General features: G+C 39.1%; 1 protein-coding gene across 6 annotated transcripts in view; it reads right to left on the bottom strand.

Annotated features, from left to right (window-relative positions):
* Positions 1 to 26,940, bottom strand: part of TENM3 (teneurin transmembrane protein 3) — a 1,525,061-nt gene that overhangs the window by 224,678 nt on the left and 1,273,443 nt on the right. The gene's annotated exons all lie outside the window — the stretch shown is intronic.

The raw sequence follows: 26,940 nt of genomic DNA on the forward strand, positions 1-26,940 counted from the left end.
TGGTGAGCCCTGATCGGAATTACAGCCTTGGCTGGAGAGCATTCTCCCTCTGATCTGCATGTGTGTGCAGTCTGAATTAAGACTGGAAATCTCAATGAAATCTTATTCAAAACATGCCTTAAAATGGGATAATAGGACCCATGAATAAATAATACAGAATTCTTTAAACTCCACTTCCCACCTTTACGTATGAAATATTCCTAGCCCCGAGTTCTTGATCGCTAATCTGAGTTAGAAACTCATGTGAGCCTGCTTTCTGAGTGATTTTTCTCGCGAGTAAGTAAAACAATCCTTCTCTTTGATCTAAGTCACTTTGTAAGAAAAATTCTTTTGTGAATGTGGAAGGATAATCCTGACTCTAATCAATCAGAGAAAAACCAGGAGACGATTAAATCTCGGATCCTAACTTTCACGGTGAAGAACTGGTATTACCTACTTTAGAAAGCAAATCATGTGCTGAAATTTAAAAACTATTCCTACTGGGGTGGCAACATTCATAATACTCTTAAAAGGCACTAAAAGGAATAAGGAATGATTCAATAAAAATAAGTGAATGCATTTCAGATATGCTTATATTATTCATTAAATTAGAAAGAAGTGACTATTACGCTTTTAATTACAGCCTCATTTTATGTTTCCGACCCCCCATTTGCTACCCAACCTGTAGGACTTGGCACTGGCATTTCTCTCGCTGCTGGAGGCTGCAGCCTTCTACAGCCAACCTGTGGTGACAGTTATCTCTTAATTAAACCTCTACATGCAAATACAGCAGTATTAAAAAGTGCTGTTGCAAAAGCACACACAAAGCATGGTAATTTATAACTGTACAATCCTTTTCATCTAATGTTTTAATACCGACTAGAGTCAGTGTGAAACTTTCCCGGAGGAAAAATCTGCCTAGCCTATGCTTTCTGCATGTGTTCTGAGAGGATGAGCCAATGAACTGCCATTACTTTTTGGATGCAAATCTGAAATGAAATATGAAAGCCACTTCTAACAGGCTTCTGAACAGTTATTATTTATGTAGAGAAGAAGTACATCACTTTGACATATATTTGAACTTGGAGATTTTCTATTATTCCCAAGAAAGCTAAGAGCAAAAAAAAAAAAAAAAAATCCTATAAAGCTGCAATAGCAAGGGAATTCACCTGGTTATCAATTACAATTAGAAAAAAATAATTAGAACTATGGCCCAGGAGAGAAGGAGAGAGCTGATGTATGAATTCATGGTAAGATAATTATTTTTCTTCTAAGCCATTTTGTTATAAAAATAATAAATCATATACTCTCTAGAAGACACAAGCCTATACAAACTTGTCCGAAACCGATTCATAAAGAAGGAAATTCACTTTTAGGGATAAAAATTGTGTTTATTTCGAAATGCCAACATCTGTTGTGTAGTAAAAAGTAGCAGCAAAGTGTCCTGCCGGCCCAGACGTTCAGCGGGAATAATTCAACGTGTAACTGTTAGGTGTTTGCTTTTTGAAAAAGCTAGGATGTGAAACAAGCTACTCAGCTAAATTCAGAAATGAACACTCAACTGTAGCAATATATACGCTGCAATCAAAGCAGCGTGAAATGTTTTCATCGAGGGTAAAACGCCCTACATATGCATCTATGGTATTGCCCACACATCAAATAAGTGTATCTACCTGTGGTGGGAATGCTCCTGCTAGTCCGCAGCCTGGATTTACAACTCTGAAGATTGCTTTCTTGATTTCATTGTCAGACTGTTTGTTGCTAGAATATAGAAATACATCTGATTTTTGTATATTGGTCTTGTGTCCTGTGACTTTGCTCAATTTTTGTTAATTCTAGAAGATTTTTCTAATGATTCCTTAAGATTCTCTACACAGAAGATCACGTACTCTGCAAAGTTTAGTTCTTCCTTTCTTATCTGTATGCCTGTAATTTCTTTTCCTTGCAAACTTCATTTTAAAAGAACCATCTCTAAAGTAGTTATTTACCCAACTCTATAGCTACCGAGTAATAACTGCTAACATTAGCAACTAAAAGTAACTATACCCAGCATCCTCTGCCCACCGATACCTCTTGAATACATTAGAGAAAAAAAAAATTTGCAATCAACCCTATCAATCAGTCACTACTTAGAAATTCCAGAAAATGCCATAAAAATGTACAACTTCAGGCCCTGTTGAGTTTTCTTTCTGTGTTTAATACTTTCTATAATGTAATACTGGCAATCATCTTTTAATTTTTCTCCTAAAGATTTTTCAGGAGAGGTCGTGTGGTAGAGTAGAAAGATTCGGAGTCAAAAAAGACATGGGGTTATCTCCTTGACTTAACAAATGTTAACATTTTCAGGCAAACATTTTAAGCTGAACTGGGGTTGCTTTCTCTGGTCCTATAAATGTTTCTTGATACCCTGGAATAAACTGTAGGAAGGAAAAAAATGTCTACCTTAAAAATACATAAAAGGGAAGTACACAAAAATATTAAGAGTTATTGCTGGTTAGTGGGCTGGGAGTTTTGTTTTTCTTCCCTGTTTTTCAAATTCCTCTCTGTCCAAGAGAGATACACGTGAGCCACATATATAATTTTAATTTTGTAGTAACCACATTCCACAAGTAAAAATAAACAGGTAGAATGTATTTAATAATGCAGGTAATTTATTCTAATATATCCAAAATGTCATTTCATCATGGACTCAATATATAAAAATAATTGATAGATTTTAGTCTTTTTGGGGGGCACTAAAGCCTCACAGTCCAGTGTTCATTTCACAGGGAGAGTTCACGTCAGTTTGGCTTAGCCTCATTTCAAGCGCTCAGTTGCCAAACGTGGCCATGGACACCACTGAGCAATGGATGGGAAGGAAGCTGGGCGGGTTTCAAACTTTCACAGAGTCTTAGTTTTCTCATAAAACTTGAAGTAAGAATTCATGAAAATACTCTGTAACGCCCAGTACACAGCAGGGACTAAATAAATGATGGTCATTAGTTGTTCCTCTGAATTGGTTTGGGATTCCCATATAATCTTCAATTTTATTCTCTGTGTTGCACTATTTGTTTTCAATTGCTAGGTAATAATTTGCCATTTAACCTTAACTGTTTGCAACAACAAATTCATTATCTCCCAGTTTCTATGGCTCGAAATGGTCTGGACGTGGGTGAACGGGGTTCTCTACTCAGAATCTTACCAGGTTGAAATCTAGCCGTCAGCCCAGCTGCTGTTCCAGTCTGAAGCATGGTTGGGATCTCCTGGAAAGGTCATCTAGGCTGGTGGCAGAATTCAGTTCCCTGCAGCTACAGGTCAGAGGCCCTGAGGCCCCAGAGGCCGCCTCTCCCCACAGGCAGCCCTCACAACACGGTCGTCTGCTTTTCACCTCGAGGCTTCCTGGAGAGCACCCCTACATCCCATCTTATTCAAGTGCTCGCCTAATTAGGTCAGGCCCATCCAATACAATTCCTGTTAGATTCAGGATTAGTCAGCTCATTAGGGACCCGAGTTACATCTACAAAACCCCTTTTCTATATAATGTAAGATAATCATAGGAGTCACATTCCATCCTAATCACAGATCCCACTCACGCTCGTGCGGAGGAGTTGATACAGCACGTTTCCACCAAGCAGTGGGAATCTCGAGGGTCATTTTAGAATTCTGCCTAACTGTCACCTTCTAGTATACTGGGTACCGGTTCCTGATAATATGACTACTTCCAGTGTACCTGATTCAAATAATATTTCCAAAGAGTTTTATTGCTATGAGGCACAGTAACAGTTAATCCTATCTTCCCCATCACCCCCATTTTTTTTAGACCCAGGTCTAGGTATCTAAATTGGAGGCTCTCAAGCCTTCAGAATAAAAAAAGAACAAGAAAAGGGAAGGAAAAAAGGCCAAGGAAGAGATCTTGGGCCTCTTTATCAAATCCCAGTATGGTGAACCCAGCAGGGGCAGGTCACAAGTCTGGACGTGCAGAGAACAACTTCTTTGTAGATGTTTATGTCATTTCTTTCCTGAGTTATACACTTCTCAATCTGTCCTAGGCACGTTCACAGGATTTCAAAATTTCGGCATACTATACCTATTTCCAGCATATACTTGAAATGGTTGAAGACAAACGTCAAGTTTAAGCACACAAATAAAATATAAAAAGCTGGCTAACCATCAGTCAGTCTCTTTTCCCGGATTATGCTAAGCATCAGTCTGCTATATTATGATGAACTTTGTTCTGAAGACGTGGACCCCAAAGCAACTGTGAAGCTCTGAGATTTCTAACAATGACGACGCTGGAATTTCGCCCCCTACTTTTAAATTACGGTTTTGGCAGCTCCCAGAAGTTTCTCCAACTTAAATTTTTTGCACTCTTGGCTGGGTTTGGACTTCTCTTTGCTTCTGGCTGCATGTTAAAGTGATGAAAGAAGTTCTTTTAAAATGCAGTGTTTTGATTCCCTCCTCTTTTTCCTTTTAAAAACTTAAGACTCATTTTACCTGCCTCATATTCTAAAATCCTATAGGAATGATCTGTCTTGAAATTCTTCTGTTTCTGACGTTAAATGCACTCATTCTTCTAACTCCGATGAGGATAAACCCAGAGAAAACTTAGAATACGAACTAGTCACTTCTCAGGTTTCTCCCTGTGATATGCACTAACCCTATGTCATATTTTCCATCTGACCCCATATCACAGACTTTATGAAGTAATGCTCAGAGACTCCTTCGAAACTTCTCTATCACTAATGTACAACAGCGAAAGTACAGTCACCTTTAAAAGAGTTTGTAATAACTTGGAAAAAGAACCCTAGTAAAAAGCCTACTTGGATACATCAGGGTTTAGGCAGAGGATGGATCAAAGTACCCCAGAACTTGCTGTTTTAAGCAAATCTGACGGTAGTGTCTGGGTAGATCTGGTCACGAGAACCAATCCTACTGCCTTATATTTGCCCTTTAAAAAACTTATTAGAGTATTTCCACACTCCTCATCTCACTGAATAATGATCACAATCCTGTGAGATAGGAAGCATAGTTATTTTCAGTCCAATTTAAAGATGAGGATTGACTTGTTCGGGGTGGTACAGAATTGTGGTTCCTGACTCACAATCCAGTGCAATTTCCCACCAGCTCACACATGGGTTAGGGGTGGGGGTGGGGTTAGGGCTGTGGTTTCTGCAGGAAGGAATAGCCGAAGGTCTAGTCAGAACATCTTCAGTGGGCTCTGGGGCACAGGTGGTGTCCCTAGCTGCCTGGTATCCAGCCTGGGGATGATCAGGGCATGTGGATAATGGTCCAGAGAGTGAGAGCCTGATCAAGAAGGCAACTGAGGTAGGGGTCCTGGACTGGGTGGTCTGCATCTGAAAAAAACATCTTCCTGAACCAGCTGTTTATCATCTCTGGGAACTGCCTAACTCTGGGGGGGGGGGGGGGACAGTTCCTCCAGAGTAAGCAAGGCTCCCAAAGTCAAGGCATCAGAAAACAGAAAATAAGACATGGTTAATTCACATTTGCCACCCTCACCTGAATCGGTGCAATAATGGTCTAAACCTATCTCCCTAGTACCACACTCCCTTCCCACACATTATTTTTCTAAAAGGCAGATCCAACCACAGATCTATATAAAAAGCTAAAGTGATGCCCACCTACCCCCAGTACCTGCAGAATGAAGGCCAAGATCCCTAAATAACTAGCCCCTCAATTCCTTTCTAACTTCTTATCCCATCTTGCCCTGCAAATCAACTGAAAGGGGAAAAAATAATCCCATAATTCTCTCACTAGCACATCAAATTGTTTTCAACCTCCTACAGATGTTCCCTTCTAAGTCTTTATTTATGAAGGGTAGATTTCATTTTTTCCATACTTTTAATCAAACATAGTCCCATTTTTGTACCTCAGTTAGTTATTTCACATAATCTTCCATGATACTGACATGGTTTATTTTATTTACCTCTTTTTCATTTATTTATTTTGTATTGAGGTATAAGCGACATGATGTTAATATTAGTCCCAAGCGTACACAGGAATGATTCAGTATTTATATATATTGTGAAATGACCAGCACCGTTATTCCAGTTAACATCTATCACCGCACAGAGTTACAAATTTTTTTATCTCCTGAGGAGAGTTTGCAAGATCCACTCTCCAAGCTGCTTTTAAATATGCAACACAGTATTATTAACTAGAGTCACCATGAGTTATTCACCTTTTAATAGCAGGAGAACTCTGCAGCAAGTGAGTCTACAATACTTTATCAAAACACGTCGTTACAGTTAAATACTTAGCCTGTTTCCAAAGGCTGACAGAAGGCTTCTGTGACCCTCTCCTATGTCACTTGTACTTTTCTTGGATTATCCATAAACGATGCTACATATTAGTACTGGGCCAACTAGAATAGATACACTTACGGCTTTAGACTCAAAATGCTTTCTAACAGGAGATCATGTTCTTTTCTATGAGAAATTTACTCAGCATGTGCTGACACGTCCTATGTGCTAGAACAGTGCTGGTACAGACACACAGACAAAGTGGCTGCCATTTCTGTCCTCAAGGAGTGTATACTGTCCGTGTAGTAATTTTACACCAACCCTAAAGAGGCTGGATTGTTTCATTTTACAGATTAGGGAACTAAGTCTCATAGAGATTAAATCACCTGCCTGATTAAAAAGGGGCAGTTCATCACCCAGGTTACAACTATCTTTACACTACTCCCAACATGCTCATATTTTCAGAGATTTTTTTATAAAGGTAGTAACAGTGTCTGCTCTTTCACACGTGCAAGGTAATAATCCAATCTTTTAGAAGTCTAAAAAAAAAGAAAGAAAAACAAACAAACAAACGCCATCATGATTCATCAAACACTTACATATATTCCAGTGCTCCTAAGGGTAATATTTTGGTCATTTCCATCTGCATTGGTTAGGTAACGTGAGCTGCTATAATAGAGAAACTCTGGAATATTCGTGGTGAAACATAATAAAAGTTTTTCTTTTTCATTCTACTATTGCCCACTGCTGATGTCCAGTGCGAGGGTCTTCCATGTAATTTCTCAGAGATCCGGGTTCCTTCCATCTTTTGACTGTCATCTTTTATGGTCCTGGAGGTTCTTCGCTTTTAGCAAGGAGATGGAAAGAGACCACGGGGAAGCACCCTTGTGGCCTGGCAAGTCACTTCTGCTCACATTCCACTGTGGAGAACCAGTCAGAGGTTCATGCTTAGATGCAAGACGGTGGAGGAGGACTGGGAAATAGTCTTGTCCGGGAAGACAGGAGAACCGGTTTTGACGAACACCGGCAGCCTCCGCCTTACCTTCCTTTACTTTAACTATCCCTGGTCCTGAGTTAGTGGTTAAGTGCTTTTGGTGTAGACAACTGGTCTACCTGGGTCGGAATCATACTTTGCCACACAATATGACCTTGGGCTGGTTACCTAACACTACTGTGTTTCATTTTCTAACAGCTGCGTTTCTCCTTCCATAATACTTATCTCTTAGGTAGTTGGGAGATTTAATGATATGATGCAAGTAATGCACTTTAAAAGGACCTGGCATTTGCCTACTGATCAATAAATTTTAACTTTTTTCTATCCCAATTCTTCAGAGGTCATAAGTCATATATTTCTATGCTCATTATTTCCTTTCATCTTTTAAGGCCAGAGTTTACAAAAAAAAAACTAAACAATTACAAAAATACATGTTACTGCTTCTTGTCCACACAGAAGTGCTGCATTCTCAAAATTGTAGTGAGAACGAAAAGAAAAAAAGAAAAAAGAACAAAGAGGCTAAAATGAGGGAGAACACAGTCTGAGGTAGATAAAGAAATAAAACTCTTAATTCTAGCCTGAAGTGCTCTTCGGAAACCTCCCCACAGGCAAGCTGGAGTGAAAGGCATGCTCTATTCATTTTTTCAGTTGAAGCAGAAAAGTCCAAGCAATTTTAATAGCGTGTGGATTCTCAACATAATTCTAAGAAATGACCAATTTAATTATTGTTACTGCTGCCATGATTTTATGAAATATAAGCTCGGCCAAGCACAGTAAGTATATGCTCACATCTAATTACATGTTCAGCATATTTAGGACCGTGCTATGCATGGTGGGTTAGCTTTAAAGGCTCAAAACACATTTATTTATATCAATTTATGGAATAGTTTCTATCTTTCCATAAAGCACTGTTTGGACTAGGATTTTATTTTATCTGAATTACTACATAATGAGTTAGCCATTGCTGAAATGAATGCTGGCAGAAGATACAAGACTCCTGGGTTAGAGGCAAAGAACTTGACGACTCACAGCACAGCAAGCAGTCTGAGCATTGGTATGTGTGTGGGTTCCCCTGGCCCCCAAGTCCCACAGGCACAAATGGACGCGGTGCACACGGTGGGTCTGCGTCACAGCTGAGGAACACAGAGCTTGGGGAATCCACTGTTTTGAGAAACCAGTAAGCAAGCTTTCTCTTGCTTAATATCTCATCTCTCAAGCTTTCTTGCTATAAACACAACCCTGAGAAATGGTCTGGGTAAAGAGCAGTCCGGACTAGCCAGCAAGATTGGGCAGGGCAAGCGGAAGGTTACCTCTCCTAACAAGGGTCTGAGGTGGCTTACAAGACAACAGAATATATAAGAAGATGAAAAACATCAGAAGACTTTATTGCAAAAGAGAAGCATTATAATTAAGATTATGCTGCAGGGAAAGTTAACACATAGAAATGGGTATCAAAGATTCTCTGCAGTTATTAAAGATCAGCCACTCATCCCTGCATTTACTAGAAGTAAGAACAAATAGGGAAATGTCACTGATTTTAAGACTCACATTATCCATACATCAAATATAATTAAATGCTAAACTGATGCTACAAACATGTGCAAGAGAATTTAAGAGCAAAGGACTATCAATGAGAACGGGATTAATCAGAGAAGTAATCAATCCTGGAGGTTGCTCTTTAAAGGATAAGGAGGATTTCAGAATGGAGGGTTAGAGTAAGACGTGAAAGTCTTCTAGGAAAGCAGGACATGATACAATCATATCGGGAACGGGACTAGTTGAACCCAAGGGGTTTGTCTTCAGAGTAAAGAAAATACAAGGTTGGAGAGGGAGGGGCTGGATCCAGAAAGGCTTGGACCAAGGGAATCATTTAGTATTGACGGAGAAGAAAAGAGGACACTCTTGTCATTTTCTAAGCAAGACATTATTGATAAGCAATGTTTAATCTAGATGGATACGACCTCTTTGTTAGAAAAAATAAAAAATAAACCACCTGGAGAGATGGGACTATGGTGATGGCAATGACCTAGAGATTACAAGATGGTCAGGAGAGGTCATTTGAAGAAAATTGAACAGGATTTGGTAAAAACACAGCTAAGATCTTGCTGGCACATTTGGATTTTCATGTCAATTATTTCTTTTCTCCAGTTCAGGTCTGGGAATGATCTTGGATCTGAAGCACAGACTATGCATCTGTATCTAAGTTAAGTATTTTCCACTTGGTCATTGATTTAACTCCATCTTTCTTTTCTTAGACGTGGTATTTGCTCAAGAGAGATGCTCAGTTCTTCTGACAATGATTGAAAAGAATTATACATGTGAAAAGAAAATTCTATGCAGTACTTTCCTCAAGACGGCTTAGAAAATAGGAATAATAACTTACAAGTGTGATTTGCATACTAATAGCAGAGCATCAAATAAATGTGCAAGACAGATGTTAATGAAGAATTATCAATGATACAAAGCAAGTATTACATAGTGCTTGTTATATTCCTCCTTGAGAAAGGCAAAACTGCTGGAAACAGATCTTGGGACCTCCCACGAGAACCTACAGCTAGGAATTATAAGGTAAAAAAGGTGGAAACATAGAAATGGAGTTTAACGTATCTGAGGATACAGTGACTATCCCTTCATCTGAGTGGTAAAGGTAATTTTCATTAAATTCAGTAAGAAATGCACGTGTTACTGGGCTGCAGGTTGGGTACCTACATGCTTCACTAGAACACAAAGGATCCCTGCAAGATGATCAGTCATTTTCATCCATGTGCATTAGAGCGAATATGTTAAATAACTGATAATTCTGTCCAATTTAGTCACATCACAATTTACATGTGCATCAGAAGCCAACATTAGGGAATTAACAATAAATAATTATTGACGCTGACTTCATACGGCCACATTTTTACAAGCAAAAGAAAATTTACTAGACGTTGATGTCTCATTATAGCTGGCATGTAATTTATTTCTCTGCTGGAATTGAGTTTATCAACTGTTTCTGTCCATGCAGAGAAAATGTCCCTAACTAAGAAACCAATACAAGAACACAGGTAGGAAGCTGGAAAGCTTAATTGAAAGTCTAAGCCAGGTTGTCACTTTGACTCAAAGAAAAGAAAGAACCCTGCTTCATCTTTTCTCATTCACCTGCACAAAACCAGATAGTTGACTGTGTACTGATGAGTATGTAGTATAACAGGACACACTAATACAGCAAGTATTAGGAGAAAAGGGCCCCATTATATCATTTATTATTCAACTATGTGATACCTGGAACTATACTGATGAGCTATAAAGAAAGACAAATATTTCCAGAATTCCATGAAGTTCAAGTAATAATGATAATGATAATCTTCACAAAACGGTCTTTCAGTAGCTGTTGACTGTGGGTCAGATTTCAGGTAGCTGTGCTTAATCTCTGACTAGCGTATTATCGATGCTTAATTGCCCAGCGAGATTTATACCACCATAATCACAACGGAGAAAACCCCTGGAGGAATCGTCATTTTAATGAAAGCTATACACTACTCTGAAAATCTCCAAATGAAAGAAATCATTCTATGTAAATATCTGACACTGGGGTCCAGAGACCCTACCCTACAACATGTTTATAACTGAGAAAACCCAAGCTTGCCCTTCAAAGACCACCAGCAATAATTACCATTATAATGGTGGCTACCATTTACTATGCATTTACTGTGAGCCAGGCACGGTCAGTATTATATATGACGTCTCATCCTCATGTTCATTCAGTGCGGTAAGTAGCATTAACCATCCCCTCATTTGACACAGAGAAAACTGACGCCTAGTGAGATTAAACTAAACTGTTTCAGATCACCCAGATACTGAGTGACAGAATCGGGATTCCAACCTGGAAATCTGATGCGAGAGCTTGCAGTATTAACCACTCGGTGGACAGCAACCGTCTGCTCTAGGACACACGAAAGCATGAAACTCTGTGATCAAACTGGAATTTAAGACACAAATCATATTCACAATTGAAGTAGATGAAATAATCTGTGGACAATACATAAGCATGGAACTTACATTAATATTAAAGCATTATGCTTCCAAGATAAATTTCTCATATTTCTACCTGCCACTATCTGCCAAAGAAAAAGACAGTAACTACCCAGAAAATATTTAAAGAAATAGGTTTGGAGGCACTATATTTCAAAAGTGAAAATTTCACAGATACTTGATTAAACATTCTGCAGTGTCTCCTTCCCCAAATTAAAGATTTATAAACTTCTGTTTCCAAAATTTCTCCCATAGAAAGAGTACATACTGGTAACTTCCTGTGTTCTCCCTTTTAGGGAAAAATATTCTCTTTCAGCATTGTGCTCTGGCAGCTTTCTGGACAAGACTGAATTAAGAAAGCCCAACGCTGACACACTGATTTACAGAAAACCTGACACAATCACCCATGAAAGAATGACCCCTGAAAAATCAAAGTGAGGTGTTGATCCCGTTCTGAAATATTTAAGTCCACAGCAACTGATTTTTAAAGAGCTTGGCAATGAGTTGCTGGAACAGAAAAAAGACACCAGGGCACAAGCAAAAAAGGTAAGACAGCAAAGCTGATCAGTTCTCAGAGGTCCAAGACCTAATGTCATCCAGACTAACTTCAATTTTTAGACATAACGACAGGAGAAAAAAGACAAAAGAAAAATTTCAGCATTAATTCTATAGCCTTTACATTTTGAAGAAGTCAGTTTTCCTTTATTTCCTCTAATTTTAGTATGCTTTTTCCCTTAGTGGTAACCTAAAAACTTAATACGGACGGAGAACAGCTTTTCAATTTCAGATGTTGATTCCAGGGTGTCTCTTAGGACTCTGACCTACTTCAGAGCTCTACTTTTTGCAATACGCAACCTTCAGAAGAGGTTTTATGGATCATGAATATGACAGATAAAGATGTTCCACAGTATTTGCCTACGAAGATTAAACACACATAACCTTCACAAGCTCTTATTTGCCACCATCAGGGTAATTTCGGCCAGCCATCTTCAAGGGACAAAGGACCACTGGACTAACCGATCTGATGCTGTCAAACACAGTTAAGGAAATTCAAAAATACGTCTTGGAGCTTTTCCATGAAAGGTTTTGGCGTCAAGCTCCAAACTCACCTCCTCCATACTTCTTAAACTGTGATTTTTTTTTTTTTACTTGAATCTTTGATATACAAAGCTGTTAGTTCATTTAATAAAACCTTCTTTGTAAATACACTTGGAGTACATGCACTTATGTTGCAGTCCAAGCAGAATTTAAAATATTCGAGACCAGGAATTTAGCTTGTGACAATTTTTCATGTTAGCACAGCAAACAAGATAGATGTGTAAATACACACACATACACACACACTCACACTTAATTAAATAATAAAGAAGGCCGAGATGAATAGCCTAATATTTTAAAGTGCCCAACAGGTGCTAAATTTTAAAAGACTTAAAATCTTTTGAAGTTATACATACATTGTTTCCACTTACTATTACTTATCTCTGTTACTACTAAGGACACCCATCTTACAGAAGGGAAAATTTAGCTTAAGGTGAAGACAAGATTAAACTCCAGGTCTTCTGACTCTCACACGTGCATTCTTTCAACCATACAGAATGATCTCTAAATGCAGAAAGCATTTCACAAGTAGCAGGTTATCTAAAACCAAAACCAAAACAACTGAAGAGCGTTTGTGGTAATGAACACAGTTTTAGCATCAATGCCTCCACTCCAGGCTGAAGTCGAGCCACTGCGGACTCTGAAGCAGTGCTGGCAACAGTCGGGATTTTTCCCGCCTCTGTCCTCCTGAGCTCGCGAGTAACTTCTGCCCCCTTCTAGACCGGAGCTGTTGCATTTATCTTCCTTGGCAATCACCTTACGTCTCTTTCATTTATAAGATCCTGGGATTTTCACTACAGGAGGTGTACTCTTTTCAGTGCACTGCACTGCACACTCAACATCAACCTTTCCTGACAGAAACGTAATGCTTTGGTTTAAGATGAAGAAACAAGCAACCTGCCTCCTTCTGCCTTGCTATGTCGGCACGTTTCAGTGAGCCCGAGACAACAAGCCGACAAAGGAATGATTTATGTACTGTCAGTGATGATGTCATAAGGAAACGGAGAATCAAAATGAAAGCAGGAGAGGTAACAAGAGGTAAAGCAATAAGGTAGATTTTCTAAGAGAAAAAAAAACGTAACATACATTAATTTAGACATGTAAATAATCATTTTCCTTTCAAAGTAAGCACTCTGAAATGCTATCAGGCAGTTCTGAGACACAATTTTAGGTGTGATAGAGATTCTCATCTTTGCAGAATGGATTTTATTTTGGGAAATAAACACATAATTTGGAGTTGAAAAAAAATGCTACAAAATGTAGATGTTCCTACTGAGTTAACAGTGTCTAATTAGAACATAACAAGACTTTTTCAATGTGGTCTATATGCTGATTCTAAAGGTAATTCCACGGGAGGAGTTTCAAAATGTTTTGATCAATATTGATGACAGTGATAGAAGTTTATGATTCCCTTGACAGGCAGCAAATAAATATTATGATGTTACCTAAAAAAGTGAAAAAAGCTTCATCAATCTCACACATGAGTAACAGGAATCAGGTCACCATCACAGTATCATTATGCTGAAGAGGAAGAGTACAGAAGAGCAGGAAACCCAAGTATCTGTGGTGCGGTGACCCAGGCTCGGGAAATCACGAGCCGTGAGGACAGATGACACGGCATGAACGACTCACTGAAACAGTCAGAAGCAATGATGATTAACTGATACGGAGTAATTGCAGCTGACAGACAGGCTGGCATACAGCTACAAAGCATGGAGTTGCCTTTTGCATTTATAAGGTTAGAAGCCATGCCAGAAATAGGAAACAGGTCCTTTGAATACAAATTCCAAATGCCTTATGTACTCAGTGTAAGAATGGTCCTGATCGTACAAAGGCCTCTTCGTTCACACCTGTATGAGAACTAACTCACTTTCAAGGAAGCTGACTATGATGCTATTTTTCAAAAGAATATGAAAACGAATATATGTATATGTATGCATGACTGGGACATTATGCTGTACACCAGAAAGTGACACGTTGTAACTGACTATACTTCAATTAAAATTTTTTTAAAATAAATAACAGTTAAAAATTGTTTTAAAAAATTTTTAATTAAAAATAAAAAGAATGATCTAGTCACAGGGGGCGGCATTACCAGCCAAAACATACCTCGTAATCCTTACTTACTTAAGGTTAAGCAATTTGTTTACTGCAGCATTTAGAGAGGACCTAATTCTGTGTCCCTTTACTTAAAAAAAAAAACAATCAAATCTGCAGTTGGTAGTTAGTCTGTATGAAAGCCAGCCCTTTAAATCGAGTCTTTTCTTTATTTAATAAATAATTAAGAAGTCCGATTTCTAGTGAAGGACGGCCAATTTGAGAAAAAATAGTATTTATCTCCTCTCCCTTCACGGACCCTTAAAATCACAGCGAAAGTATAAACTACCAAGTCAAAGAGAATGGAAGCAAAAACACCAGTAAATGAATGATTTCAACTAATTATTGAACACTGGAGATCAGCGGGGGATGTGGTGAAAGACTGAGAAGGGTGGAGGAGCTCCGAGGGGAAAAGGGGATCTCTGGATGCTTACTACAGTATTTCTCCAGAGAGATTCTCAGACGCTGTTTTAGGCACCAAGTAAACGGCATTGAGCAAAACAGAAAACACCTGGCCTCATGGAGCTCAGAGATGGTCTAGTTGCAGAAGATGGTCAGTTGAAGAAATTCATATGGACATTACCTGTCAGGCGGTATGAAGTGCTATGGAGAAAAATAAATCAAAGTAGGGGGACAGGACGCGAGTCACCACTTTAAGCAGGGTGGAGTCTGGGAAAAGTTTCATGGAGATGATGGTATTTGAACCCAGACCCAAAGGAAGTGAGGGAGCCAGTCGTGTCACACCTGGACTGCAGCAGATTGAATTATTTGTTGACAATTCTTTCTTCCCTCCTGGCCTCTTCACATTGCCCTGAATATTCATTTTAAGTTTGGCCATGTGACCTATGGTATCTGAACTTACGTGAGGGGTGTCACGGCGAAGCATAAGCTTTCAATGTGTTTGCTGCACTCAGCTCCATTCCCCCTGGGGTTTTGCCCTCTACCAGGAACCATACACCCCAGAAGACAGGTTACCTGGCTCTTACGATGAGATGTATGCTGCTGAACCCAGCTAATTCCAGAAGGGCCACTGCCAACCTGCCACCCTCAAGTAACGCAAGTCCTTGAGAGCTGGGGGTTGTCTGCTGGGACAGCATAAGTGTAGTAAGTGTAGTATGTGTGATCTAGGCAGGGGGAATCAGAAATGCAGAGGCTGGGAGGCAGCAGTGCCTATGTGACAGAAGGAACAGCAAAGGGCCAGTGAAATCAGAGAGAAGTAAGTGAGGGGTAGAGTCTGCCGCTGAGTCCACTGAGGCAGGGACACAAACGTTGATTCAGTCTTTACCATCCCAGAGAAGGTAAAGACTGGAAGGTCCCAGGTAAGCCAACTGGCAGAGGAGACTTCTGGGACAGAGCGTTAAGGAATAGGCTGAAAGTCTAATCATAGAACCAGTCGATTCCCACTCCCGTCCCATGGATAGGATCCCAGCAGCCAAGTGTATACGCTCTCCCCAACTCCCACCCTGATCAGGAAACTAGAGGTATATTCTCTGGAGGAAGAGGATGGGGAAGACTCTGGGACCTGAGAGCACCGGACACGGTAGAAGGCAGAGATGAGATGGAGAGTTAACACAAAAATAAATTGCATCTTTAAAGAACTGTTGGACCAGTAATCTCTTTCCTCAGTTCCTGCACAGAAACACTAGAAGCTGGGTGTTATATGCCCTTAGGAAAAGTGAGCAGAAAATTCTTCTAAGGAGAAATAAAACAGTTTCAGATAGATGTTCACATACAGACAGTTGCAAAAACACGGAAAAGGTAACGGTGACTTCTATCCAATCACAAAATGGTAAAGTCCATCAGTTAAAACTTCCAACCCAGGTATGTCTTAGTCAGTTTGGGCTTTTAAATCTAAAACACCACACACTGGGTGGCTCAACCAACAGGAACTTATTTCTCACAGTCCTGGAGGCTAGAAGTCCGAGATCAAGGTGCTGGCAGATCGGGTGTCTGCTGAGAGCCCCCTTCCTGGTTTGCAGATGGCTGTCTTCTTGTCCTCTCACGTGGAGGAGAGCACAGATGGAGATTACATGGCACCTCCACTTTTTAGAGGGTGTTACTCACATCACAAGGGACTCACCCTCTAGAGGGTGTTACTCACATCACAAGGGACTCACCCTCTAGAACCCTAACTCCGTCCCTAGGACCCCACCTCCAAATACCATCAGATTGGGGATTAGCATTCGAACATACGAATTTTGAGGGGACACAAACATTCAGCGTACAACACCACGCCTTCAGAGCTGTCAACAAGCCTTTAGCATCTCAACATCTAACACAGATGAACAACCACAGATCATCTGAAAAAAATCTGATCATGAACAAAAGTGACCAAAATAAACGGCTAATGCAGGGAACAGAAAAAAATAAAAATGAACCACCAAGAATTTAATAGAGAGCTGAAAAATACTACCTCCAAATACAAAATCAGTATACGATGATAAAGAAGTAATCCAAAGATACGAAAGAGCTCTTGGAAACTGAAAACAGGGAATCAAAAATAAAAGAAAATTCAGTAGGAGGATTAGAAGCAAAAGCTAAGAGATCCCTGAGAATGTAGAACAAAACACCTGACAGGGAGAACACATGGAAGAAGAGAGAGGAAAATCGGAGGATCAACAAAGGAAGTTCAATCATCAATGAACAGGAGGTCTAGAAAGAAAAGTGTGAAATGGAAGGTAGGAAGTTATCAAAGAAACACCCTAAGAAAATGTGCCGTTAACAGAGGCCATCAGTCTCCGAATTTAAAGAAGAGTGGTAAGTAAAATGAATGAAACACACACACACACACACACACACACACGACACATCATTATGAAATGCTGTAACTCCCAGAGCAAAGTTACCACCCTCCAAGCTTCCAGAGGATGAAGGGCGGGATACAAACTGAACATAATCCAAGGAGAATGAGACGGCACTGGAGAACAACCATAGTTAGATCACGATCTGTGGTTCTCTAGTTAACGATACATACTTAGACTTGATGACTAAATTTAAAATAGTCATCTAACTATCATGGAAGGATGGAGAAAAGCAATCAGTAGATAAACTACAAGAAGGATGTGCTCTCATGTCATAAGGCACCAACAGATAATATTTAAAACAGATAAATTGAGAAATAATGATAATGTTATCTAGTAACATGGACTTAACCACCAAATAAACAGCTCGAAGTGTGGAGTAGCTGCTTCTGGAAGTGGAAACGGGGCGGGTGAGGTGAGGGATGCCATCCTTCACGATGGCTCTTTCAGGACTGTTGAGTTTTTAACTATGTACCTGAATTACTTTAATTAAACAATAATCTATGAAAAACAAATACTCTCAAATATGACCCAACTCGCCTTTGCCAAAGCCCCATTAACAATATTACCTGCTGGATATTTATGAAGTGTGGGTAAATTCCCCTGCTAATGTGCCTAAGGTGTCATGCAATCAGATAAACTGCAAAGGTTATACGTGATACAGCGTTCAACAACAACCCTTACTTTAAGACACAATTTTAAATATTTTTTAAATGTCAATAGCTCTTTCAGATTGAATTTTTCTCTCTTCATTTTCTTTTTTCTTCAGGTCTATTTATTGGCTGATTTAATGGTGATTATTGGTGTGACTGTACCAGGTACTTCACTACATACAGCCGGAACCACTCGTGAACCGAAGAAATGGGTGTCATCTGACCCTCACTACCCAAGCCGGAAAAGTATTTGCTCGGCAGAACTTTTCTGAGGTGAAGAGAATGAAGTAAATCATCTGCTGGCCAAAGCCTCATGGCCTTCTCTTCACTTTTTGCATACATAACAGCCCACGTTCATCATTCTTAAAAAGTTAGAAGAGTCAAAGAAATAAAACAAATAAATAAAATCTCCCTAACTCTCTCCACCCAGAAATAGATATGGTTATCACTTAGGGAGAACTCTCAGATTTTTTCTTACTCAAATATACACTGGATATATATGAAACAGGAACATACTATATGTGCTCTTCTATAACCTACATTTTTTCCTACCTAATACATCATAAGTTCTTTCAGTAATTATTAGAGATCATACAGCACAAAATCAGGGTACTTTCAAAGGATCCTGTATTTTTGGCCATTGAGGGGTTCTTTGATATTGCAAACAATGCTGATAAATGTTCTTACACACACACATACAGAGGTTTTCAAATTTTTACTCAGGATTTCAAATATAAATGTCTAAGCCAAATGATATATTCTTAAAAAAATTTTAACATGTATTGCTAAATTGTGCTCCTTAAACTGTCCATTAGGGAACACTCCTACCAGAAGCATATGACAGTGGCATTAGTAAGTTTAAAAATTTTTTGCCATTGTGAGAAATGTAATATACCTCAGTTCTGCTGTATTTTTTATTTCATTGATCATTAATAATGATCAATGAAATGGTTTCATGGTTCTTAGCTATCCATGTCACTTTTTATAAATTTCCCATTTTTCTATTGTCTCATTTTTATTGATTTGTAAAAACTCTTTATATATTAAGAAAACCAACCCTCTGTCATATTTTAAGTAAGTAACTTATTTATTTGCATCTTCCTAAGTGTCTTTTCACATTTGGTCTCTGGATAGAGAGTTTGTGATGGAAATTTAATGCCTTCTTGTCAGTACACAAAGCTATTTTGAGTAGTGTGAAGTTAGGTACCATCGACTTGTGCCTTTGATGATTAGCAAGTGAAACTATGACTGAGTTTGGCTACTGTATTAACTTAAGTCTGCTGATGTGTCTGTACTAAGGTAACAAGAAGATAACATCAGTCAGTCACAATCACACCTCTGCCATCTGATATTCATTTCCCCCTAGCTGACATACCTACTTGGCACAAGATTTTCAGCATGAACCATAATTCAGGGACCAGAAAGGGAAAAAGAAAAAAGGAAACAGACTCTACCATCTAGCTTCAGGAGCTTCCATTGTTAGGACTGGCACAATAAAAATTATTTAAGCTTTACTAGCTTACTCCTCGACTTCTAATTTAAAAAAAAAGGTAAGAATGCAATTGGGGGAGAAGAAGAAGAGATAAATTATGGTAAAGAAAGGGTTATTAAGATAATACATGCCAAGTGTACAGTGTAAATAGATAAAAGTAAGCTATAATCATCTAAGAATCTCCTTTAACTTTTAATACAATTCGTAATATATATTTTCAGATGGTCTTTGGAACATGATACCTACTTATTTACAACAGTCCAATAATTCACTGATAAACTCCAGATATTTACGTGGGCTCACTTTATTATGTCTCAGCTACTTGAGTATTTACTTCCTGAATTCCATACTTCAGACATAGACCAGAACTATTTCTGACACTTAGGAACAATATTTAGATGGTTATGTAAACCGGAAGTCATATAAGTGCCTTACACAAAAATTATTTTTCACTCTTCTGGATTCTGGCCCCGTTGCTACTCCAAGAGGTCCGTGCTAGAAAAAGCTTTTCTAACACTTCCCTTTAAAAACACATGGATACTTTATGATGACGTTTGCTACCCAAGGTTTACGTAGCCAGCACTATTATGAGTCTGTTAAAGTTTTAAAGAAGAAGATGATATATCTTGGGAGAAGAGTGGTAGAGATTTTAGTAGTTGGGGATCTGGCCTTTGGTTGAGTTTACAGGATTCTGTTCGTCAGTAAATCCTACTGAACAGCACATCCTGCCATCAGAGGTCTATTTCTTTTAGTTCTTAGGTGCTGTGAGCGATGAGAGTTCTAGAACTTAAGAGGGGCCCAAGGAGTTGTCCTGAAGATGCATTTGCATTGTAAGTATGCTTCTGACTCAGACTTATTTGTCAAGAATTGGGGGCAAGGCATGAAGATCACAGGAGAAGAACAGTGATGGGCTGTGATGAGCAGAATTTACAAACAGGAAACAGAAGAAGAGAGAAGCGAGGACGGTTTCCCTTTCTCAGCGTTTCTTCTCCACGTTTACACCGACAGCCAAACCCACGGGCCACGTCGTGTGGTAGGCAGCGTTCCACTGAGACTTCAGAGTGACTTACGCCTGGGTTCAAATACCCATCTCCTTATCAGTCTGTGAGGCTGGGAAAATCGTTTGTTTTGACTCCTATGAGACTTAGTGGTACTATCTGAAAAGTGGGACCAAGACCCCAGAGTTGTGAAAACTAAATGTCATGGTATCTTTTTTTCACCAGGACTCTCATGTCTGTTCTTTATTACCTTACACGTTAGGACTGAATTCTTGAACCTCCAACTTCGAGGGGCATTCTTCAGATCACCCTGAATTAGGTAACCTCAGTACTCCATGTTCTTATTTCTTGATCACCAGACGAACAGTTTTACTACCACATCAAGTCAATTCACAGTCCTGGCACTGAATGTACACCGAGTGACCACAGACTCCATGCTTTCATTTTCCCGCTTCAAAAGAATTATACTACAAAGCACTTACACGTTCTGCTAAATGCTTAATACTATTTAAGGCAAAACTACTTAGTTCTTTGAGGAAACTTGCCTGTGGCAGAGCTGATACACACACTGCTTTATATAAAACCATCCTGTGCATTGTACCAAAATCAAGAATTTTTAAAAACGTCTTTTAATAAAGTCCTGGGAAAATCATTTTTAATAGAATGAGAGTGCAGAGGAAGCCACTGAAAAAGTAAGTGGGAGAAAAGTTTTAGCAAGATTTTGCCCAACATGGTGCCATCTCAGTGAAACACAATCAGCGCGATCAGAAGGAACCATGACACTTAATAACCGAGCATGCAGAACAGCATAAATATTCCACAGTGCATAAAAATTTCCCAAGAAGTGATCCCTGAGTTTCTGAGATCAACTTAATGTGTATCAAGTATATCAACATCTGAAACACCTACATCCCGGTGCTTTACTAGAGATTACAGAAAGAGGTTACATAAGTCAGCATCATTCTTCTAAGAAGCTGTGTCTTAGACACATTCTGGTTCCACAGACTCTGGACTGAAAACTTCAACTGTTACGTGACTATAAGGTGTCACGTGTTGCTGAAGATAAAATCCACCAACCAACACACACCCACCCACCCAAGCCTGTGTTTAATTTTGAGCAGGAGAAGCATCAGATGCATTGACGTCTAAATCAGCTTCAAACTATTCTTCCTTCTCACGATCTTGAGTTCTCATGACCCAACGATTGATAAATAGTCTCTTGACCTCTTTACTCTTTTCTGGAAGAGTTTTATGTGCAGGGCCCTTTGAGATTCCTGCCTTATCTGTACACATCTACGTTTAAACGTCTACCTCAGATTGCTTTTTATGAAGAAGAATAAAACTTGACCGCCTGTTAATGGACTGATGCAACTGGCAACTGTGTCTAATTGTATGAGAAGCATAAAATTGCTGCCTGTTTTTTTTTAGGTTAGGTTGCCTATGGTTGGTCCTCTAATATTAGAAATGTAATTCCAGAGTTCAGTGCCTTTGAATTGATTAGGAAAACTGCCACTTGTACGAACATTCAATTTCATAGCTTTAACAGCTGTAAACTGGTATGTAAGATTCCATATTTTCAAGAAACTAGCTTTAAAAAGGTATTAAAAGATATACTTAAATCCGAAGTATTTTCACTTTGTTATTTAGTATCCCATCAAAAGCACATTTCCAGAATTTAGTATTGTTGACAATGCTTAAAATAGCTGTAAATACACCACGCTCGGTATACCTTAGTATAACATGGAATTGTTTTTGGGAAATTCATAGATCAGATCAAAAACACTGGCTAATTCTTTATTGTTATTGAGTCTACCTTTTTTTTTCTCGATTCTGTTTTATTCTTCAATAGACCTCATTAGGAATTCCAGAAAACATTCAGGATGTGTTTTGATCCGTTTCCCATTACCTATTGATGATTTCAGCTACTTGTTTACATAGTAAGAACCTCTTCTAGTTATCCCAGGAATTGCTTCTGATCCTAACACATCTAGCCTCAATTTGTCCTATTTACAAGTTTTTATGCTAAATCATAAAGCATTTTCAGCAGGAGCTGTTCTGTGAAAGTAAGCAGCCAGGTTTCCAGGTTTAAGGGTTTCAATTGTAATAGACGGATTTTTAATGAATCTACAATTGCGAAAGAAAATAAAGTAAATGAAAGCAAGTCGCTATGCACGCACTGCAATTCACAATGACTGTAACAGGCAGAAATCAGTCAAATCTCTCACCAGAACAACCTGGTTTCTTCCAAAGCGCAAAATCACCTGAGCTGAACGGACAACAAATACTAACCGAATATACACACACCGACTAATTAAAGTCAATTTTCCACAACAGGAAAAAACAGTTCCTGTTTATAGATGTCTAAAGGTATATTTTTCCTTCTGAGAAAAATGTCCTCTTTCCATGGCTTGAATAAATTCCTGTACACCATTGGTGTAAAAGAGGGGAAAAGGAAAAAGCAGGCAAAGGCGCATTCCTGGTCCCTAAATAAATTAGGTCTGTTTAAAAGGGCCAGACTACTTCACTGCTTTTATGGCCGCTTCCTTTAAGCTGGAATAGTAATATTAAACCACTTCAAACTACTGGCAGACTATGAGTAAAACGAGAACAGTGTGACTGGCCCCTTTAAAAGTGGGGGGGTCTGGACATACACACAAACTTTAATTCCATCGTGCAATAAGAAAATGCTGAATAAATTAACTTTTTCAAAGGGCCATTATACCTTAGTCCCTCATTACAGATCTCATTACAGACTGTCTTTATAATGCTCACCTGACAATATCATGGAAAACGCTTAGCTTCTAAGGTCAGTCTAAATAAGAGAACAATTCTCCTATTTATAGCAAAGGATGAACTTTTCTCATTTAGACGTTTAAGCGGCTAACCCCTGAGTTTAATGTAATTAGGGAAGGGATATTCAATTTACAGTATCCACAAGTAATGATAATTAAATTGATCCAAAAAAGCTGTTGGTAAGCATAAGATACCTTTGTAATTACACCCCGTTTGCACAATGACTTTACTACTGTGAACTTCAAGCATTTCAGCAAATGAAGGCCAATACACATAAAACGAAAACTACAGTAGCTTAAAAGCTCGGCTGTTTAACATAATGAGCAGCACTACCAGAGGGAAATCTCGGGAACATTCTATAACTCACCACAACAGCTTACGCTTTTTCCTTTCCTCTCACAAACATCCATTAAAAGTATGCAAGATTGTCTTCATTTTTCACCAAATTCTTCATTAACGGTCATTTTTCTTTCACTCGTAAAGGAAACTAAAGAACCAGTTGGCGTTATTTCTCTCTTATTTAAAGTGGCTGGTCAGAAGCTCCCGTTCTGGGTTTATTTGAAAGCACAGACGAGGACCTATGAATATGAAACCATTTTCCCCGTGAGTCCCGAAGATTAGCTGGGTCAGCATTCCACCAGGACCAAGGTGGAAAACAAACAAATAACCGTGTTCACAGCAGCTGCGGCGATCACCATCTGGAAAATTATTCAGGCATCATGAGAAAGACGATATTAAACGCCGCCACTTGCAGCTTCACGGCTCTCTGAATATTCACATCAGAAAAGGGATGAGCACTTAAGGGGTATCATCAGAGAGCCTGCCCATCTGAGCATCTTCCATTAAGTTTTTGTCTTAAAGGAGGAAGGCAGGAACCTCTGCCTGACAGGCAAAAGGCTTGTCATCACTCATTAACATCACAGCTTTGCTCGGGTTTCCTTCAATGAGCCAGGCAAGAAGCCTGTGCAGAAGTGCTGAGCAGACAACTTCTCCAAAGGCGCTGCCGCCATAAACTTGGGCCCACTGGGTCCTCCTGCACTGGAGGCTGCAGACCTGCCAGAGCCCTTGGTGGGAGAAAGGGGAGCCCATCGACACCATCTCACTCCCGCGTGAACCCGTAACTCCTAGAGCAAATTTCAAAAGGAAAGGTAAGAGAAATCTTTCAAACCTCCCCCAAATACAAAAGTTAAAAAGCTGCTAGAACTCTTGAAGTGTCCCTTCAAGTAAAACAGAAATCTAATGCATGAAGTTAAGGAAAAGATCACTGGTCTTAGAGGAAACGGAAATTGGAAAGAATGTAGATTGCTAAATTGCTGCTTCTCTTGACAAAGTCACTTCCAGGGAGTGTAAAGAAACACCAGTCCTCCACCATTCCAATTAAATGAACAATTTAACCTAAAATGAATTCTGTAACAGAGCCATGCAGTGTTTGGTATCCATCTATGTTTCCAGAACGGAATATCATACACTGGCATCCATTCATTTTCCTTCGCCCAAGAACCAGGAATGTGGTTAAGGATTTACCCTTTGTTTTCATTTACATGGCAAAAAGGAGGAAATCTGGAAATGGAAGAGCAACAGAGGCAGTTGCAAATCAGCAGACAGTAAGTACAGCCACTTATAAAAACGGCAGCAGTAAAAGAGGGATGTTAGAAACACCCACATTTCAGTCTTATTTCTAAGAAATAAATTAAAAGTTATCTGTTTATACTATTCAGCCAACAAGACACTGAAGATGGGTGGTTATAAGTTTTTAAAGATCAGTATCATTTTTATAATTCCAGTAACCGTGTTCTCGGTTTGTAAACCAATTACAGGATTAGTTTTTCATAACTGTTATGATTTTAACTTTATCTTAAACTCTAACTTTAGATATGATAATATCTATCATTTAAAGTGCATGAAATCAAGACTTAGCATTAATGTACATAATGATCAATCTGACTGACTGAACAGAAATCAATAATGGTGTGTAATGACTTCATAAGGAAAATAAATGACCCCTCGCACCCTTAATGGATTCATGTCAGTTATGAGCAACACAACGTCACACAGTGCTGACACAGTCTGACTCAAAGGGGTATCGCTTTTCATGTGAGTGCCTTAAAGCCTTATCAAAGGAAATTGTGTTTTAATGCTATTTCGGATATCATTTTTGAGAGGATTTTTACAATCCCATTTCATAAAGCACAAAGCATGCTCTGAATTGTTACAAGGAGCTTTTGTCATTGGCATGTACTAGGTCACCCTCTGAAAGCTTTGCAACGCGAAATCCTAAATATATAAAAAGGATAACAACTTTGAATATTACTCAAACAACTAGTTTATTGTAGCTTGTCTTCCTTGAATACACAGTCCCTTAGTGTTGCTCCAGAATGTTCTTTCCTTTCTTCCTGGATAAGGAAAGAAGCCTATGCAACTTACGTGGGCTGTGGCCGATCCTGCAACATACAACACGTGCTTCACATACATGTGTAAACTGCTCGATGATCAAGGCACACGCCAGAGGAGCCCTCGCCAGTGACTTGATATACAGACCGTTAAATTTTCTAGGAAGTTTAGACAATGGTGAATTTTCCTTTTAATAGCTTAACATCCTTTTTATGAAGGACATAAAATTCTCCTTCTGACATAAAGTTGTAGGAAAATATAAAACACTCCTTTTCATCTCTTTAAAAGATGCTAAAACACTGTTTTACAGTATCATTTGTAGATAGCTTGGCTTCTGACAGTTAAAAAATGCTGTGAAATGAAGATTTAATAAACATGTACCATTTTGGACTTCCGTTTTCTTTTGAGTATTTGAAACCAGAAGCAACAGGAATAACAAGGCTATCTTGATGCTGGAGTGCAGGGAATTATTATTTTCTCCAGCATCATTTAAAATTTATTTCTGACTGATTCAGCAGTCATCGAGCAAAACTTCCAGTAACCTCTCTGAAGATCTGGCACAGAGAAGACGTTCAGAATAGGAACAAATGTGCAATGAGGCACCGCAACTTCTACCATTCTTGCTAAAAATAGCGGGGTTCCAGGCTTTCAGTGGCTTAGGGTTCCCACGAAGCAACACTGAAAAATTCTTAAGATAGAACCAGGAAGCTGCAGCAAAAGATTCCTGACTGACATGAATCTTACTCCCTTTATCCCAAAGGATATGATAACTTCTCAGGCAAATGTAGCATCATAATTAGTTATAATTGACTTTGTCTTTTAATTTTTAAGGCAATCTATAAATTATGGATTGTTGTGTCAACTGGAAGACAGTTTTTGACACCACACCGTATATCTCATTATTGGAATCAAAACCAAGTTCCCTATCAGGGTAACTTCACTGTCTGCTAGACTTTAAAATCATTTCGTTATATGACTGAACCATACCGCACAATTTTAACATATGCTGTCATAATTCTAATGCGGCTTCAACTCTACAAAAATTCATAGCAACATTGGGAATTCCAGGAGAATCATTAGGAATACAGGCTTCTTAGGAGATGTCCCACACGTGCTGTCATTTGTTTCGAGAGTCACACTAACTGGGCTACCTCTTTGCACCCCCGTACTGTTCCCCGAGTCCACCTCCTTCCCTCAGCTCATCACACCTGCTGGGGAGATGCAGGCCACTGACATCCCTCTGAAATTAATGGGATGCTAGCGTGTACCTATTCTTCTCAGCCACTCAGCAGGCACACTTTACCTGGAACATTGGGAATCAGTGAAGCAACTGAAAGGGAAGGATTTATTTCTCTCTTTCCAATTACCGTTTGGCATCTCAGTCCCTTCCT

The sequence above is a fragment of the Vicugna pacos genome, chromosome 26, assembly GCF_048564905.1.
Source record: "Vicugna pacos chromosome 26, VicPac4, whole genome shotgun sequence".
In the NCBI taxonomy this organism is placed as follows: domain Eukaryota; kingdom Metazoa; phylum Chordata; class Mammalia; order Artiodactyla; family Camelidae; genus Vicugna; species Vicugna pacos.